Genomic DNA, 15,061 nt, shown 5'->3' on the forward strand with positions numbered 1-15,061 from the left:
AAACCCAACTGTTATCAGGTATATTACACAGGACATCTTGCATAAACTTCATGTTGTAACCTCATCTTAGACCATCGATATATATATTCTTTTGTAATTAATGTTTTTAGACACCTTTAAATTTTGCTCCGGAAAGGTAGTGGGCCTTTAAATATAGGGGATATTTAATTTTTGTCAACATGTCTTTTTGCCCCCCCCCCCCCCCATTTTCGCCGATTGAAATGTTCTAAAAATGCACATTTGAAACAAAAAAGGGTCCTCCTACACATTTTTCGAACTTCATTTTTAGAAAACGTTCATGAATGCACATAATGTTCAATCATTTAACAGTAAAAATGCTATATATACACGTGTACATGAACTAGACTACAAATGTCTATCAATTGATTAAGGGATTATACTATTGTTTATATGTCTTAGCAAGACAATCAATTCATTATTTCAAGTTTTTGAGTTACACAACAATGTGCCGATGGTGTGAAGCCGATTTTCATTTATGAGGCAAAAAAATGTCTGTTTAGCCAAGGACGTACATGAGAAGGATAAGTCACACTGGGTTTTGGGGAAGTCCAAGGCAAGCGCTTTTGTGTTTGTGCACTGACCGTGACGTTGGGCGACGACTGATTTTCCTTTGATATTCGCCGGCGCAGCCTCAAGATTTCAAGATTTTTTATTCACTCATGATATATGTACATATGCAACAAGAGGTCAAAAGGAACAAAAATAATAATTATAAAAATGAAAATAAAGAAGGAAATAATAGATGGACACAGTCAGCAATAGGCAAATTTAAATACATTGAAACTAACAATTCTATTTTTCCTTATATAGTTTAAAGAAGCTTAATTACTCTCTGAATAAAACTACTTACTTTACTTAATAGAGATGTATTGCATATAGTAAACATTCCTTTCATTTTGCGATAATTATGATTAGTAAAGTAGTATCTTGGCATATAAATTTCTCGTAATGCTACAACAGATTCATGATTACATACATATAGATAGTGGTACTCATCTCCAACACAATTTGTACAGAGAGGACATAACCTTTCCTCGCGAGGGATGTTGTTCCATCTGCCTGTCTCTATAGGGAATTTTAAATTAGAAGTTCTAAATTTACACAGATATTTACGTTGGTTATGATTCAGTTTCAAAAGGTATGGTTCAAAATTGAATTGAGACTTAAAAAAAGAATACATTTGTCCTCGCGAGGAACTGTCAATTTCATGATACCATTTTTGAATAAATTGATATCTTGTAGTCTTTGTTTCATAATTGTTTTAAGATAATTTCTATTAACTGTACAAGATAGTTGAAGTGACCAAATATCATTAAAACCAGTATTATTCAATATATCTCTAATATATAATAACCACCTAGAACTGAATACGGAGTCCTGATGCAACTTATACAATAATTTATACATTGTAGTAGATAAATTTCGTTTCCCCCGTTACGAGTTTATGCCAGAACATAATCATTTTTGTTTTTATTTCAATTTCTAAAGGGAACCTGCCCAATTCACCGTATACCATATAATTTGGTGTACTAATACGGACATTTAAAATCCGTTTACAAAATTGTAAGTGTAATTTTTCTATATTCTTAATATTTTCGAAACCCCAGATTTCCCATGCATATAATAAAATTGGCATCACAAGTGCATCAAATAGTTTTAACTGTAAAAATCTATCGGTAATGAAACATTTCTGATTTTCTGATGTAGCTTGCGGGTGCGAGGGTTACCGTCTTACTCTCTGAAGCGGGGCCGTCATTTCATGAGCTGTCGATTATTTTCAACGAAAAATTTAAGACATATCCTCTAAATATTCCGTCTTTAAAGCAAGTAATATACGTCGTGAAATTTAATAAACTTTACAATGGTGTTTCGTTTGACTCGATAAGACAAGTATTTGTTGAGAAAAACGTTTACTCCCGGTTTCATAGGCGTCTCGCGTGTTGTTTAGTAATGTAAAGTCAGAGAGTCACGAATCCTTCTCACTTATAAATCCCTGGTTTAGCCTACCCGACCGACCCTAATTTTTTTTACCCCCCGACCCTAATTTTTTTTCCACTTTTCTACGAAAAAAAAAATTAAAAAGTCGGAATTTTGTACTCAGACTCCAGTTCTGGCCATCATTTTAGAGTGAAAAAACACTAAAAAATGTAACCCTAAACAAACTTTTTTTGGCCTGATCAGATCGAGCAGAGTTGCATAATGATGACGACATTCACAATTATCATAAATATAATGCAGGTAACTTTAGCTAAAAAAATTACCATATTATGAGCGCTTTTAAATCATTAAAATACATTGTAAAACTCATCTCCGCCATTCTTAATCGTAATATATTTTCCCGAGGGAGACCCCCGGACCCCTCAAACACCAATTTTCTCGCGCCTTCGGCTCTCGCAAATTCATCAAAATGCATGCTAAAACTCAACACAGTCAATCTTAACCGTAATATTTTTTTCCCGAGGGAGACCCCAGACACCAAAATCTCGCGCCTTCGGCGCTCGCAGGGCAATTTGCGTATTAATTAATTTCCTTTTAGTGAAGCCGCTGTCGCATGACAGAGTGGACAGGTCGGTATGCACAAAGCTGGCAATTCATATTGACATTTTTTCTAACCTTTTCCTGTGATATTATGAATGATATATATATATATGAGGTGTATAGTGTCATCTCGTTCATGGGGAAATCGTCGAAAAAATGCCACAGAAGTAAACACTCTATCTCAGGTGTGACCCCGCAGCAAGATAGCCAAGTCAGGTGTGTCGGGTTCCTGTATACCAACTGGTAACCTACAGACTTCTCAAATTTTGTCCGATGCCCACAGGTCATTGTTTGGTCCTTAAATGATTGATAATTCTCTCCCATCCGGATATGAAACTTTTAATGAACATTTTCCAAACAGTCAACAGTTATCAAACTCGATGCCAGTGCCTTGAACATGTACATGTAGCGCACAGTACACCTTACTTTCAACCTAATGTGCACTCCATAGTGAATGGCCAGCCTATAGCTAACAGGCCCCCGCCACCATTTCCCCAGTTTATCACATCGACGTCTCCACCCATACTGCCTCCTCCTTCTCGGCCGCCTCCTACTCAGCCCTCCTCCACCCAGCCGCCGTCATCAACATCAATCGTGACAATGCAAATGATATTCACAAATATAAACTTGATGAACGATAGACTGGACAAAATTGAAAAGTAAGCTTACTAAGCGCGATATCCTTGATTATATAAATATCCAGTTCGAAACCCTTGATACCAGTATGTGTTTATTGAAGGATGAACTCGCAAATATTGCCTCTAAAGTAAAGCGACATAACGACATTCTAGCGAAGGAAGAGGCCCATCACCATGAAATGGATGATCGTGTTTCATACATTGAATCGATGAATAGTGATCTCGAACGGGAGAACTACGAGCTCAGAGAGCAATTTCTGCGACTCCAAACCCACTCCATGAAATATGATTTAATATTTTCGGGAATCGCAGGTGAAGGCAATGTTGACGAGGAGAACACAGAGGAGGTTCTCAAAACCTTCATCGATCAGCAGCCGGAGGTAGTAAGTGCTAGAGAAACAGCGTGCCAAAATGTGCACCGTCTACGTCCCGCGTCGTGATGGAAAAAACCGTGCAACATTATTGGCCAAATTTGTAAACCACCACGACCTTGACCGCGTGTTAAAGGCTGAATGCTGCTCCCGAAAAAAACTTCGTAACAATTTTTGATTTAAACATAGTTTTATTTGTAAATTCATACACAAAAAGGATTGGGCACAAGTTTCACAAACTTATATTAAGACCCGCTCCAATTATTATATATTATATACAACAACAAACGGATGACCTTAACTATATACAAATATATATACAGAGAGAGAGAGAGAGAGAGTAGAGAGATGGAGAGGAGAGAGAGAGAGAGAGAGAGTTAGTTAGTTTATTGATATAACATATATCGTAACATATATCGTTACATATATATATATATATTTAATAAAGTAGATGGGTCCATCGCGGCTCAGGTGACAATCACCGGTGTTAAACTATTTCACTGTTCATAGCCATTCAAACTATCTAATGTCTATCACATACCGTTGCCTTCGATGTCTTTCTCCTTATCGTTCGCTGATCCTTCTATAAAATCTTATCACAAACATAAATTGTCACCCGAGCCGGGAAAGAGACCAGAATGATGTCAAATATATTAAAAACAAACAAAGCAATAATTCTTAATTAAATCTATTAGTATCTTTAATAAAACTGCTGGGTGGATTGGCAAATAGTTTCGTTTTTTTCTTGCTCGGATAAAATAGAATTACCGAATATAAGTAGGTGCATGGTCTAAACGGGATGAAATCATTTAGCTCATGAAATAATTTTAGGCGTTGATTAGTATAATTGTTGCATACGAAAAAGAAATGATGTGCATCTTCGATAGGATGTCCGCATTGACAGTGTTTGTAATTAATTAAATTAGCTTGAAATAAGTCATTATTTAGAGGGCTGGACCCCTTTGTTTTCTTAATCTGGCATGCAAAATTGTTATGTTTTTTCTATCACCAATGAGAAAGTAAATGGGTATTTGAGTATCTCTAAAACTACGAAGAGAATGTTGAAATGTCCGAATATGATACACTTTGTCGAATTCCTAGGTCTAACTGGTTCCAAAGTTGGATTGTAGAGGGGAAAAAGGATGAATTTGTTAATTGTAAACGATTTAATTTGGTATAGAGAAATTATTGGCATTACGAAGGTTAAATTGAGAATTTTCTGAGACTAAAGATGGAAGAAGAGCTGTTAGGTAATTTGGTGCTAGATTGTTTTTTATTTTGTAAAAAAGCTGTAGATTTTCTTTATGGATCTTCTATTTGCGAGTGGTTCCAGTCCAGTTTTTCAGGATGTACTAAGAATCATCTGCTCGTGTAAGACCGGGTTAATTCCCGTAATTACACGAGCAGCTGCTAATAGGTGTTTTTCTAATTTGTCTGCATCTCCCGAGAGTACACACATCCCATACCTCACAGCCGTGATTCAAGTAGTAGGAACAAATATAGGAGATTAATATATTCTATACTATAAGTTTGTCGATTTAACATTATATATTTCAACTTTCGTAAAATAGCGAGTTTTCTAAAGTTCATATTCCTACTTCACCACCACCGTCTTCGCCAACGAAGTCAGCAAAGACAACACCTAAAATTGCGCATAGCAACACTCGCGCTCCGGAAGTTGTACATGAGCACATTGTTCACGATGAACAACCCGTCGACAAATTTTTATCGACAACAATGTTTGGCCAACGCTAGAGGTTTCACCTCCGTCTTCTTCAGGCAGATCGGATCCCGATCCGACAAAAAATGAGGTGAACAAGAAGTGTTTGATGGGGACTACAGTCCCGATCCCGGTTCATTTTCCTTCCTGTCTGTGAAACTACACAACATGTGAAATGCAATGCATCTCCGGTGATATCTTCTAGCTCTCGATTTGTTGGCTTCATACCCAAAAAGGAAAGAGAGAGTCAAACGCCATTTTAGCCATGGGATGGACAAGAAAATAGCATCTGAGAATGTTCTACGCGACTTTTTATACAAAAATGAAATCAAATGCACGTACTTACGGTACTTCACTCGATCGTGGAAACATACTGCATCGGCGCAGTTAAACGTAGCGGACGATGATGACACGGTAAGTCGTGTTGGAGACCCTTAATTCTGTCCGAAAGGTGTTCGTGCCAGAGAGTGGTTGCCTAGATCTGTATTCCAAAACCAACACGATGACTCCAAATGACTTCAGTTTTATGTGTTGGAATATTGAAGAAATTATGGCCGGAATCTTCTCAACTGTTTACAGAAATACAACATTGACGTATGTGGTATTGCAGAACATTGGGTCAGAGAATGTAATATCTTTTTTTTAAACGTTCAAAAGCACTGGTTACTCTTGTTACGTTAAACCTGTCGATGAAATCGACCCTTTCCGATATCGATGTAATATCAGAGGTGGTGTATGTTTGCTTTTCAAAGATAATCTAATAGTGCAAGAAATATTTGTCGATAGTCCAAGAATTCTAGGTCTAGAAGTTCAATTACCAAACAGTGATTATATTTATGTTTTTTTTTCCTGTTTATATGCAGGCTTCTTTTAGAGCTATTGACGTTTTATTTGAACATATAGATATTCTAGAATCTTTGGTATCAGTATATTCACAAAAGGGAAAAGTGGTAATGCTTGGTGATATGAATATACAAATAAAAGGTAACAGATGTCAGTTTGCTAGCAATGATAGATCTTCTCGAATGTAGTCCTTTCTAAACAGTACGAATAGGATGTCCGTAAATGTTACGAACAAATGCATCCAACGTATACGTACTACCCGGCAACGGGTCATTATACTACAATCGACCATATTGTTGTCGATTCAAGGTGTCAAGATTTAGTCAATCATTGTGAGGTTTTAGATAATCACGAACTCAATGTTTCAGAACACAATCTTATAATTTGCTCGATGAATATTCCGAAGCAGTCTTGTAAAGTTCTAAATGGATCAAATTTAATTGGCGAAGGGCCGAAAAGGACGGTTCCATTGACACTAACAGACATTATGTAAATTGTTTGCTTGACAATGTGAGAATACCTGACTATATTATACATGTTGAGGATATCGACATATTTCATAATGAAATAAAATGTTGTTTACCTAAGGCTGCAAAGATGTCAATTCATAAAAGTATTTTTAGAAAACACATTTAAAACCATATTGGAACAATGATTTGTCGAAACTTCATAAGGAAATGGTTTCCAAGAGGTCATTTTGGAAAGCGTGTGGCCAACCAAGAGGAAACGACCGTTCGTTCATTGATTATAAATCTCTTAAAACTGATTTCAGACGACGACTTCGTCATGCGTTTAATAATTACATGAAAGAACAATTTGCTGAAATTGACAAATCGGGTGATGTTGACCAAAACCTGTTTTTGGAAACTATTTAAAAATAGAACCAGTAGTGCGGTTGTTGTCAAACAGAAATGAAATACAATGGCGAAACACTACGTGAACCCGAAAATATTGTAAATGCATGGGGTCACCATTTAAGTAAATTCTTTAACAATAAAACTTTGAATTCGTTTGAAGAAAAATATTTTCAAGATGTATTATTAAACATAAACGTAATTCGAAAGAATTCTTTTAAAGAAAAAGACATGTTTTTGTCGCATTCATTTACAGTTGAAGAGATGCAGCTAATATGTAAAAAGCTAAAAATTGGTAAAGCAGCTGGGGTGGGCGTGGCAGCCTTGTCTATGGACATGTGAAGTACGGTGGTGAGTATAGTTTATTGATATAAAAGTCATCGTGCCCTCTATAACAACAAACCTTTACCACTTGTAGAAAGTATTACGCACGTTTGACGTGGGGTATTCTAAAATTTTAAATTTTGTATCATTAGCAAGAAACAATGATATTGCATGTAAAAAACCTAAAGAGTGGAACAATGGCACTTATTAGGTCTGGTTCTCATCCTAAGACCCTTAATTCCTCTTACTGTTGCTAATGTTATAAATGTAAAAAAATATTGTTCCATCTGCTCCAATATGAATGTAAATTATGGCAACTATCTAAAACAGAATTAATTAAATTAGAAAGGACACAAAGTTTAATTGCAAAATCTATTCAGGGTCTTAATATGTGAACTAGAACTGATATGGCCAATTCCTTAATTGGATGGACATCCATAGAAGGATATATTAATATTATAAAGCTTTTATTACCTGGTCGTCTATGTAGAATGAATAGTAAGTACATATCTCATAATATATTTCTAAAACGGTTATTTATGAATCATTTGAATAAATCTTGCCAGCATGGCTTCATACCCGATATCGTAAGAATACTCTGTAAATATAATTTGTTCAACTATCTTTCGCATTTTATTTCTGATGCCGTTTTTCCAAATCGTTCACAATGGAAGTCAAGTGTTTTATACCGCTGTCTATAACTTTCAAGAAATCACAATGTTTAACAAAATGCAAAATGATACAGATTTTACTAGATTTATGCTTATTCATAACGTAATTACTCCACATATTTTATGGTAAATTAGTCTGAAATTTCCTGAATACCTTAGAATGATAAGCTAATATTGTTCAGTTATGTGTTTAATATAAGAAAAACAGATATTTATGAGTTGTGTCGTTTTTGTGGTATTTTTTATAACGACCGTATAACACATAAAGCTCTACACTGCTCCAAAACTGAAAGTCTTAGAGACAATTTATAGTGTATTATTTGTACGGAGTTTGATCCAGAATTAAGCACGTTCCTCCAATCTTTATCAGATTATAACCTTATTCATATACTTCTGGGAGGAATCCTACATTACCAGATGAATTCTACTGATAGAATGAAGTTAACTGAGTGTTCTATATATTTTATAAATAAGATGTTACTACAATACGAACGATAGTGCAAAAATTTAGTAAATGTAATAAAATTAAATACATTAGATGTATTTACATGGAACTGATCCTTTTCGAATTATCGTATTAGATGTATTATATTTCCTTGATTTTGTGCTTGCATACCTTTTTCTATTATTTTTTACTGTATGTCACTATTAACAAACATGTTTTTTGTGTTTGTTTTCTTTGTGGTTTTTTAATTATTAATTACTATTATTGATAATATATCAACTTTTTTACTGAGGATGGATTTATCTATTCGTGTCATGTAATTTGTACCTGTATTTTGCTACTTAAATGTATTATATTGTATTATTATGTTATCTTCATTATTGAGGAAATTAAAGAAATAATAAGTGGATTGTAAAGGTGTCGAATTAGATCTATCCAATTTTAGAGTTATGTTTTCCAACTCTTCTATCAACTTCGCTAGCCAAGGGTATTAGTCCGATTCTCTTTCTATTACCCTTGGCATATCTCACTTCAGAACACGGGTGGTCTCGCACTGCGCCACCTGCTGGATCACCGCAGTTGTGTCCCTTTCCATTTGCGTAATAAGCTACCAATTAAAAAACTCGTTGAAAAAATGGCAGCGCCCTATGAAACACGTGTGTTGTTTGCGACAGATTCAAAATACCAAAGATGAACATGTGTGCGAGTCATTTGTTTAATAGTAAGTTCGGACACCAGTTGTTTTTTGTGTTTCATGCAGAAGTTCTGCAATGTCCAATTTTGTAACGAGATCGCAGTATATCTTTTAATTGTTTAATTTGTGAAACATAAACCACGCACGTTCTTTCCAATTTGTTTGGAGAGCAACGTCTCCAAGACGTTCATTTAGGCTGGTATAAAAACATCTAATTGATTAAATAGATAGTTTTATACAAATGTAGGTCACACTATACTATCGCTTCAATTCAGTTTTGTTGACATATCAAAGCTGCGTGTTCATTGGTCGCCTGAACCTAGCCGCATCCAATCAGAATTTTGAAAAGCAAAAACACCTGTTCTGAAGTGAGATATGCCAAGGGTAATAGAAAGAGAATCGGACCTATACCCTTGGCTAGCGAAGTTGCTCTTCTATAAAGGTGTGTTTTTGTTCCAAATCATGAATTGGATTCCAATAACACGTTTGCTCTTTGAATTTCAAAGTTTCATCATCATAAATATTACTGAAAATATGGTATTTCTATGTTAAATTTTTTTTTCATATCCACAAGTACAAAAATTCACGGAATTTTTTTTGTATCGCTGTATGCAACTGATGCTTAGCGCTCAGCAAACAGGAGGTGGGACGACTGGTTCGCCCGTTGTCAGTATAACGTGGACTGGGTGGGGTGTGTTGCTTGATGTCTTCGGCGGCATGCTTCAGTGATATAGCACTATAAAACGACACGAACATACCGCAGTCTCCCAAAACACACGCACCTCGCACATGCTACACACATGGGTTGAGCGTTCGCCCCTGTGAGGAAGGCTCTGGTCCTGTCCCCTGGCCGAGACACACACCAAAAGTCTATAAAAGTGGTAGTTTCTGCTCCTGCTTAACGCTCAGCATACAGGAGTGGGACGACTGGTTCGCCCGTTGTCAGTATAATGTGACCGGGTGGGGATGTGTTGCTTGATGTCTTCGGCGGCATGCTTCAGTAATAAAGCACTATAAAAAGGGCAACAGTTTAATTATGGTAAGACGGCACGACACGATCATACCGCACTCTCCCAAAACACGCACCTCGCACTTTACACATGCTACACACTGTGTACATGGGAGGCCGTCCTTACATGATGTCAAAAGGACGTTAAAATAATCAAACAAAGTGTAACTAATGATTAATTATCACTATAACTGCATGTTAAATCCATTCTGATTCGATAACCCTGTAACTGTGATATGGCAAATGGAATGCACGTGTACCTATATATAAACCTTGTCTGTGTGTGTTCATCAGACCATAAAATAACCATGATTAACCTGTGTAACCAATTTTAAGTTCTATTCAACTATCCTACTGTTGTATAGTTGAACTGTTGCAATATTTCTTGGGGTTCAAAAGGGGATTGATTTTTTTTAAGTTAGATGAACCACTCGTTGGTGTAGAATAGGCCAGAGAAAACATCCTATCTCGGGCCTTCGATAGGAGTGTTTTTTCTGGCCTATTCTACACAAACACGTGATTTATCCTATACTTACTTCGTGTAATCATCGGCGACAATATAATCACGCACGCAATACGAAGGAAACAACAAGTTATCCGACACGACTACGTAAAGCCCCCGTAAGCCCATCGTGAACACAGTGATATGACGATTAGTTACATATTATATAATCATGGACCCACCAGAGTGCCATAAAACCATTTTAGACGCTTTAGGAGTTTAGATCAAATATCGGTAAAAATCATACTCTACATTGTACTATACAAGAGAAGGATAAAAAAACTCCCAGACTCAAAATTTCATGCGGCTAAAAAGACATTTTTAGCTCATCTTCATAACAATGGTTACCCGGTACTACCGTTGGGAAGAGCGATAATTTCCCTTTCAAAATCATCCTACACATCTATACAACGTGGCGTCACTAAGACGATTGCAGCCCCATTAGGACAAGCAGTACTCAGAATTCTTCACGGTCGTCTAATCAAAATTCATAGTGGCATTTGCCGATATAATATGCATAAGCGAGGCCCCCGCTGTAATCTCCTGTTATAAAAAGTCTCTAGGAATAATTTGAGTCTGAGAGCTTTCTACCTTCCTTGTTTATAGTACTATGTAGAGTTTGTTTCTATCGATTTTTGATCTAGACCCCTAAAACGCCTAAAATGGCATTTGGACATACTGGTGGGTCCATAAGTATATAATCTGTAACTAATTCTCATATCCATGTGATCGTGAAAGCATCATATCATGGTAAGATGTCTACCGTGCTAACGAAGACAACGCTATTCCAGTTACTCACATGAACACATGTATAAAACTCAGCATCAGAGTATCTTCCTGTCATGTTACTGAAGGCAAATTTGATTTAATTACTTCTAATTCAGTACGAGTTATCTTTCTTTGTCCATTCTAGTATTTTTGTTGTTTCTATCTGGGTTCTGGGTATTACCCATGATGCTTTTGGTATTGGTTAAGATAAGGCGGCGCCACGAAAAACGTGCTCCTGTACGTAAAATTATAAGGAAAGGTCCCCCTACAGAGTAAGTTCTTTTCCCGTCCCATGTCAGATTGTTTAGTAATTGTAGTTGTGTGATATTTACGCATTTTGTTAGAATTTTGCAACTGTGATTCTGCAGATATGTTTTTTTAGAATGTTGATATCTGAAGGCCCAAAGGCATACATGCAGCGTTGTAGGTTTTTATAATTACATTATAAGCTTTATATACATTTCATACATAGGTTTTATATCTTGTCAGTATTCTCACTTTACGTAAGACATTGGGTAATAAATTCTTGACATTTTAATTCAATTTAAAATAGGATATTACCTCAGTGTGATGTTATTTGTGGTTAAACGTTATTTACTTTTTTAATAAATAAATTCAGGACTAAAGTTTGTACAGTAGTCATGTTGATTATTCAGATTTGTAAATTTAAAGTGTAAGTTTTGATAAGCAGTGTTTGAATATCTAGGTAGGCAGAGTCAGTACTTGGCAATTATATTGGTAATTTTGGACATATTGGCAATTTTGGATATTTTGGCAAAACCTGGCAATTTTGGCAAATCCTGGCAATTTTGGCAAATTCAACTTTACTGTCTAGAAATGTATGTACATTTTAATGACAATTAGTTTATTGTATTTTGTAGATTTTCACCTTCCTCTGGGGAGTTTGTGCAATCATGAATAAAGAGTTGGTTGAAACTGTCCACTTCCATAGTCATCCTGGTTAATTGGCATGTTATGATGATAATGAATTAAGGCAAAAACAGACAGTTGTACTACTTCTTTTATTTCAATATGAAGAGCAAAATGAATAACTGTTGCAGGCACAGAACTTGTTTAAGATAAACCCCTTACTTATTAATTTCGAGTTTTTGAAGACATATTTTAATCTAAAGATGCTACACTGATTCCAGATTACGCCTACATTGAAACTATTATAAATATAACTTTTAATTTTAATTTCCAATTTGATTTAATTAAATTATCATTATATAGGAATTTTTCGATTGTCATACCAAAATGTCATCTGTGATATAAACAGTTTTGCAAGTAGTTAAAAACAAATATTCACTTGCTATCGAGTTACTAAAAATATCAAACAGAATATTGGATAATGTGTATATCACTACGGCATCTTCCTAGGAATATAATATCATGCACACTTCATAGATATTCAAGATATCGATTTTGATAATTTAGATAAAATAACGTAGTCAGCTTATTCTCTTTTTATAAATTATGTAGATATAATGAATATATTGTAAAGAACTTCATGAATATACTATATATAGTCTTAAGTATAAATATTACAGTTTTGTAAAAGATTTAAAAAAGATGATTTTTGTCTTGGAACTTTCGTTGCTTCAGCCGGGCATCCTAAACTAGAAATTTGGACCCCAAGTTTCGACATATTTGAAGGATAACCACGTTACGGTTGGTTTATTCGCCATTATCACTTGCAACGTATGTAACTCATTATACACAAATTGAAGTATTTGTCCAACTACCCAAGAGCAAGTCGCGTTATAATCGTTAACACTTCTGTAAACGTAGACGTTGCCACTCAGGAATACACACCGGAACAATGCCTTCTCCACGTATTGTGAGTTCACATCAAATTAGGCTAAATGTATCTCCATTGACAAATTTATCGTTTAACGAATGTATGAATATAACGGAAATTGCAATTATATATCAGAAAACAAAAAATCTAAGAAATACTGTATAGGTAAAGTAAAGCAAAACAAAATTATTGTGGAACTATCTTTTGTTTACTCTCTGGACAAAACAATGTTTTCCGCTAAATTGAAGCCAACTGTTCTGTTATTCTATAATGAACTGGCTGTTACACCAATCAAATGTTTATTTATCAGAACACTAAATGTACAAAAAATGATTGGTCGAAATATAAATATAAGGAATTAATTTCCTTTATTGATAACTAGTGTGTTATTCTTTTTACAGATATTTTAACATGGCCTGATAACGCTAGGTATACAAAAATGCATTTCACACAGAATCTGATTCTGTCATCAAAAAAGCATATAAAGTTTTCTTCATATTTATCTTCCCTCTTTTTTTCCACGTCGCGTGTTTAAAAAAGCTCGGAATCTTCGAACTGTTCCGGGCTATTTCTATCTGTACTAATATTGCCGATGTTGGTTACGTGATACAATTCGGGAGGTCTCGATCTATACGGGTAATGTCGATCTCGGTCACGAGATGTAACTCGGTTTTCCGATGTTACCCGAAAGTTTGAAATAAGGCGTTGACTGTGGCGGTTCTTTCAAAACGTGTGATAATTCATGCGACATTTACCACTATGTCAATAATATATTGAAGCTTTCATGGATCACAATTATCATGTATGTTTTATGACAGTTTATGATAGTGAAAATTACAAGAAACTTTAACCGTTCGATTTTATGGATTTTCCAATGATTTTTTTCCAAATTAGTACGCAACGTCGATGTCTCTATAGTGACGTCATGATTACATCGGATTTTCGAGCTATACTAAGATTTTCTTTCATAAAGGTTTAAAAAAAGAATCGGCCAATCGGAAAGTCCGATTTAATATGAAAACAAATAATTGTTAATACATGTACATTGCACACTTGAACAAATTGTGTAAAAACGGATGAAACATGAAGTGGAATACACGGCACTTAATTGTTAACATACGTTTGTAAAAAAACAAGCACATTCAAAACTTTTACCATCGAATACATGTTTAAGGCATATGCTTATCACTTGACACTATTATCAATCTAAGATGTTTCTCCTTTACATCGGAAACTCATTTACTACAGTTACTCTAAATCTATTCTCTGACAAATGAATGGCATTGTCTTACGGCAATGGAGATCAATAATTCCTCCATATCCCCCTGTGGCTGCGCAATCAGCATTGAACTTGTCTGGCAGGTACCCATCGTAATTGTTGAGTTGGACAAAAGACCAGTATGAAGTGTTTAGATCGGCCCCGTTGAGCCATACCCATGATCCCTCGGTATCTTGGTCGGTGGAACCTATCCATGCTGCATCTCTGTAACCATCTTCTGGACGCAATATATTAGAATAACTTTTACAAAATAATTTGAGTAGTGAATACATCGCTCACAAGATTTCTTTTAGTTCTGCATATTATCCAAACACATTGATAGCGATCTGTCCTGTTCAGTTAGTCAATGCACTTCATCATAACATATGTATTTTTCTAAACTTATATGTTCTGTTGTATTTTACGAACTATAATAATAATAATTTTAATGATAATACACTTTTTCGAGGAAATAAAATCTGTTAAGCAAAGCTAATCTACCACACAGTTCAAATTCTTTATATAATATAAATGGTCGTTCAGTATCGTCGAACCCTTATTCCGAGATACCTCAAATTCCGTGTCATTTCTAGTATCGCCGAAA

Source organism: Argopecten irradians, chromosome 15 (genome assembly GCF_041381155.1).
Source record: "Argopecten irradians isolate NY chromosome 15, Ai_NY, whole genome shotgun sequence".
Lineage (NCBI taxonomy): Eukaryota > Metazoa > Mollusca > Bivalvia > Pectinida > Pectinidae > Argopecten > Argopecten irradians.